Source organism: Micromys minutus (assembly GCF_963924665.1).
Source record: "Micromys minutus genome assembly, chromosome: X".
NCBI classification, from domain to species: Eukaryota; Metazoa; Chordata; class Mammalia; order Rodentia; family Muridae; genus Micromys; species Micromys minutus.
Window position 1 is genome coordinate 37,893,096 of NC_137970.1, and position 5,477 is coordinate 37,898,572.

Sequence of the window (5,477 nt, forward strand, 5' to 3'; positions counted from 1 at the left end):
GCAATCCCCATCAAAATTCCAACTCAATTCTTCATAGACCTAAAAAGAGCAATTTTCAAGTTCATTTGGAATAATATAAATCCAGTATAGCAAAATTCCTTCTCAACAATAAAAAAAAAAACAAAAAACAAAAAAAAAAAAACAAAAAAAAAACTTCTGGGGGATTCACCATCCCTGACCTCAAGCTGGATTACAGATAAATTGTGATAAAAAGTGCCTGGTATTGGTACATAGACAGGCATGTAGATCAATGGAAAAGAAATGAACCCACATACCTGTGGTCACTTGATCTTTGACAAAGGAGCTTAAAATATCCAATGGAAAAAGGTCAGCCTCTTCAACAAATGGTGCTGGATCAACTGGCAATCAGCATGTAGAAGAAAGCAAATAGATCCCTTCTTATCTCCTTGTACAAAGTGCAAGTCCAAGTAGATCAAAGACCTCCACACAAAGCCAGGTACACTGAAAGGAACAGAAGAGAAAGTGGGGAAGAGCTTAGAACCCGTAGGGACAGGGGAAATTTTCCTGAACAGAACACCAATGGCTTATTCTCTAAGATCAACAATCGACATATGGGAACTTACAAATCTGCAAAGCTTCTTTCAGGCAAATGACACTGTCATAAGTACAAAATGGCAACCAACAGATTGGGAAAGGATCTTTACCAATTCTACATCTGATAGAGGCCTAGTATCCAATATATACAAAGAACTCAAGAAGTTATATCCTATTGAATCAAAGAATCTAATTAAAAGGGGGTACAGAGCTGCACAAAGACTTCTCAATGGAGAAATACAGAACAGCTGAGAATCACCTAAAGAAATGATTAGCATCACTAGTCATCAGGGAAATACAAATCAAAATAACACTATACTTCCACCTCACACCAGTCAGAAAGGCTAAGATCAACAACTCAGGTGACAGTAGATGCTTGCAAGGATGTGGAGGAAGAGGGTCTCTTCTCACTGTTTGTATGATTGTAAATTGGTAAAACACCTCTGAAAATCAGTCTGGCGGTTTCTCAGAAAACTGGATGTTGTGCTACCTGAGGACCCAGTTATACCACTCCTTGGCATATACCCAAAAGTTTTTCCAATATCTATCAAGGACAGGTGTTCAACAATGTTCATAGCAGCCTTATTTATAAGAGACAGAAGCTGGAAAGAACCCAGATGTCCCTCAATAGATAAATGGATTCAGAAATAGTGGTACATATACACAATGGAGTACTGCTCAGCTATTAAAAATGTGTTCATGAAATTCCTAGGCAAAGTGTGAAACTTGAAGTTATTATCCTGAGTGAAGTAACCCAGTCACAAAAGAAAACTCATAATGTGTATTTCCTAATAAGCAGATACGCCCCCACCAATTAAAAAAAGAGCTCAGAATACTCAAGAAAGCACCCACAGAACTTATAAAGCTCAAAAAGAAGGAAGACTAGAATGTAGATGCCCCAGTCCTTCTTAGAAGGGAGAACATATCAGGGGAAGAAATACAAGGTCAAATAGAGGAGCAGGGCTTTAAGAAAAGTTCTACAGAGACTGCCTCACCTAGAGAACCACCATGTATGCAGCCACCAAACCCAAGCACTATGCCAAGAAGTGTTTATTGGCAGCAACCAGATGTGGATGTCTCCTCAGAGGCTCTCCCAGAGTCATACAGATACAGATGAGGATGCTCACAGCTAAACATCGGACTGAACACAGAGACCTCATTGAAAGAGATAGAGAAAGGACTGAAATAGCTGAAAGCTTTGCACTTTCATGGGAAGAAAAAAAGTCATCATCAGCCAAGGCACTGAGGTGGAGAGGGTTATTGGGAGATGGGACACCTTCAGGGAATCAAGTTGAGTGGGAGGAGGGAGGGGTTTTGGGGGGAATGGCATAACATTTGAAATGTAAAAACAGAGAATATCCAATAAAATTCATCAAAAGTTTTCAATCAGTTAGTGTTCACTTTGCACTATGTATATATACTATAGAAAATGTTCTTAATATAAAACTGAAGATCCTTATTCATTACTTTTACTCTAAATTTTATGGTATCTAATATTCTGTAGGAGAAAAAAATAAAATTGATTTTTCAGTTTGAGGTATTTATAGAATTTTATTTTTACTTGGAGTTGAGGGCCTCATAGGAGTTCATGTACTAAGATTAGTTAGTTTAAAGGGGGTGTTCATCTACATCCACATTATTACTACAAGGGTCATCATTGTTTTCACCATCAATACCATACGGGTAGTCCACTAAAGGAACAAGGCTGCTACAGTGTGACCTACCCATTGTTTTAGGAGAAGCATTACCATGAGATTGACAACTTTCAAAAGTGTCAATTTATTTTCTTTCGGACCTTTCTATTTTATTTTCACTTTCATTTCTGTCTTTAATTTTCATAAATATGTCATAATTACTTGTAGAGTCACTTCCCTTTGAAAGAATTGCTGCTGCTGCTGTTGCTGCTGCTGCTGCTGCTCCTACTTCTTCTATGATTCCTCTGTAACATATGTCTGCCTTGACTTTTCACTCCATTACTTTGATATGCCTGCAATATATTTTGGAATATAGCATATTATGTAAATTTCTTCTTATTTTACTTTTTCTCTTCTACTCTTCATATTTAGTTTTCAAACCTTCAAAGGTCTGATCATACTCAATTGATTCAAAAGCCATAAAAAATTTCCACAAGTTTTACAATATGAGACTTGATGTTTTCTTTTCTTATAAATTCAAATAGCTCAATAATAAGTGAATTTAACATATTGTAATGATCCATTAGGCATAAACACATTTACAACTGGTTCAAACAGCTTTCCCTTAATTATTTGAAAACTGTAAATTTTGTCTTTAAGGCTAATCATCTTTTGCATAAAACGGACAGCACACAAAATTTGCTTTGAACACATCAACACCAATATACTGCTGAGCAAGTTGTTGCTCACAATATAATGGTTAATGTACATTGATTGGTATTACACACAAAATGTGAGTATTTCTAAAATTGCTCCAAGCAATTCTGCATGTTGATAATTATCAGGGCAGATGTTACCCCTATTATCATTGCTATCATTTTCTACTGTGGTAGACAAAATTGGTGCTCTAAGATTCCTTATACAACTTTTATAGAAGAAATTCAGAAATTTCTTTCTTTCACTTCCATTAGCTGTGACACATGCATTTCCTGGATTAAGAAGAGCATGAAGAACTGCTGTCAAAATGATGCCTTTTGAATACTCAGGATCAGAATTACAGATCATTTGTTTGATCAACATATTAATGAGAAGATCATCATTATTTTCACTCTCCGGAGCTTTTTCCATTGCAGATGCTCGAATTAGGTTAGGACTTTACTCTATGAGCAAATAGTTCTAGAGCAGCTTCTTATATTTGATAATTAAACAGGTGTACAAAAACTTTCAGAGCACTCAAGATTCCTAGCTTTATTAGTGTTTTCAGTAATGTATTTTTTTTCTTTTGAGAGTGTATCTTAGCAAATGCACAGAATTCCTTGAAGAATAATAACAATTTGTGCCATCTCTCATCACCTATAGTGTCATCTTAACTGAGCAAGAACTTTGAACAGAAAAATTGCAACTTTCTGCAGCATGATAATTATTTCAATTTTGTTTAAAAAATCATAGTGTTAAGATCAGAAAGAAGATTTACTTCAGATATGGATGGTGTGGGCAACATAATATCATACAGATATTGCATTCTGTACATATGTTGTATTTTTTGCCTAAGGTGAAATTATGTTATTGGTGTAACTTCCTTGAATTTCACATTGTGTTACAGAAACTGTCTGTACTGCTTTGGCTGATCCAAAGCAGGGTCATATTCAAGGCATCCTACTACATCTATGAAAAATTCAGCAGAAAACATAATGTTAAACAAAGGTATATTATTTAGAAACAGGATTTCTTTAACAATGTTATGCAAATAGTGTAAGCCTTCCACGTTCTTCCATTTTTTACAAGTGTTGAACAGTTGTAGCAGTTTTTAAATGTAACCTTCATTTTCCAAGACCAGTGCCAGCCTTTGGTTGCGACTTGGCATTTTAATGAGAAAATGAAATAACTCTGCAATGTGTTTAAGGGTATCGAGTTCATTGTTTGACATTTCAACCTTATTCTACCTCAGTGCTAGATCTTCAGCACTTTCTAGATCATCAGCAAGTTCTTCTGTGATTTATATACTTGGATCTTTACCTTTAACTTGGCAAATATCTTCCCAGATCTCTTGACAATAATTTGGTTCCTGAGAATGTATTGCCAAGCTATGGTTCTTAGCTTCAGACCAAATGATTATATCCCCTTGTTGTTTCTGATAAGACACATTAGGATTTATCTTATACTCCATAATTGGTAAGCAATCTGATTCTGAGTAAACAAGCAGGCACACACCCTGGTGCTGATCAATGTATTTGGATGAATTTTTTTTTCCTGTGCCTATGTCTTTCAACTGCTTGTCTTCCACCATGATATAAACTTTTACACTATGAAGTTTGTACTCTATGTTGATATCTGGCCTTGCCTCCCTAGGCCACGTCCTTAAGCAGACATTGGTATTTTGTATTCTGTCCAGAATTTGCTCTCCTTTCCTACCTTGGCAAGAAATGTAGCCACAGTCACAATTCTGGAAAAAAAATCATAAGAGAACATATTACTGGTGTTAAATGAATGACAGAGGCTAAAAAAGAGCCCAATGTTATTAGAATTACTAGGGGAAAAGACCCTGATACTTCTCAATCCTCCCTTACTTAAATATCACTAACAAACCTGTCTCAGGAGCACTTGAGTCTGTGAGACTTGTTTATGGCAGAATCTTGTGATTCACCCAAGACTCTATAAACAGAATGTGCTTATACAACTGATGCTATTAAATAAACCTGTTTTCTCTACCATCAAAATAGAATTCTAGAAAATACTATATATGCTCTGTAACTTATTTTGTTTCTCAGATATATTTTCACTCATCATAAGTGTGGTGTTTAGGCTCTTAAGTAATAATAATAATTAATAAGTAATAATAATAATAATAATAATAATAATAATAATAACCAAAGTTTGGAGCAAGGCTACACTTAACTCTATGTCAAAGATAGCTGGGAGTAATAAGCAAAAAGTACATCATCTACAGATAAGATATCATACCCAGAATCAGGTAAATATATATGTGTCTCTACTAGTCATACTTTTGTACCTCTTGTACTCTGTATCACACTGTTACATATATAAGTAAAGATCTATTCATGAAAGGGAATAAAATCAGTTCCAATACTCCATCCAGTTCAGCCTGAAGTTTCAGCTTCCAGCGAATGAAACATTTCCTCAAGTGTTTTTCTTATCCTAATCACAAATTTTGTCATTGAGAAGAACTGGGTCAAAGAGGAACTGAGTGAAAGTTTTCTAATATTGAAAATTGAGACTTTGTAAATTATTTTCATTTTCTTCTTCTCTTCTGCCTCATCCTTTTTCCTC

The 5,477-nt window shown here is 35.3% G+C and overlaps 1 pseudogene across 1 annotated transcript in view; it reads right to left on the reverse strand.

Annotated features, from left to right (window-relative positions):
• Nucleotides 1–2,163: 2,163 nt before the first annotated feature.
• Nucleotides 2,164–5,477, reverse strand: part of LOC308414869 (protein PPP4R3C1-like) — a 24,009-nt pseudogene continuing 20,695 nt past the window's right edge. The window contains exon 2 of the transcript in view: nucleotides 2,164–4,632. The product of the transcript in view is annotated as a protein PPP4R3C1-like (transcript). The remainder of the gene's footprint in view (nucleotides 4,633–5,477) is intronic.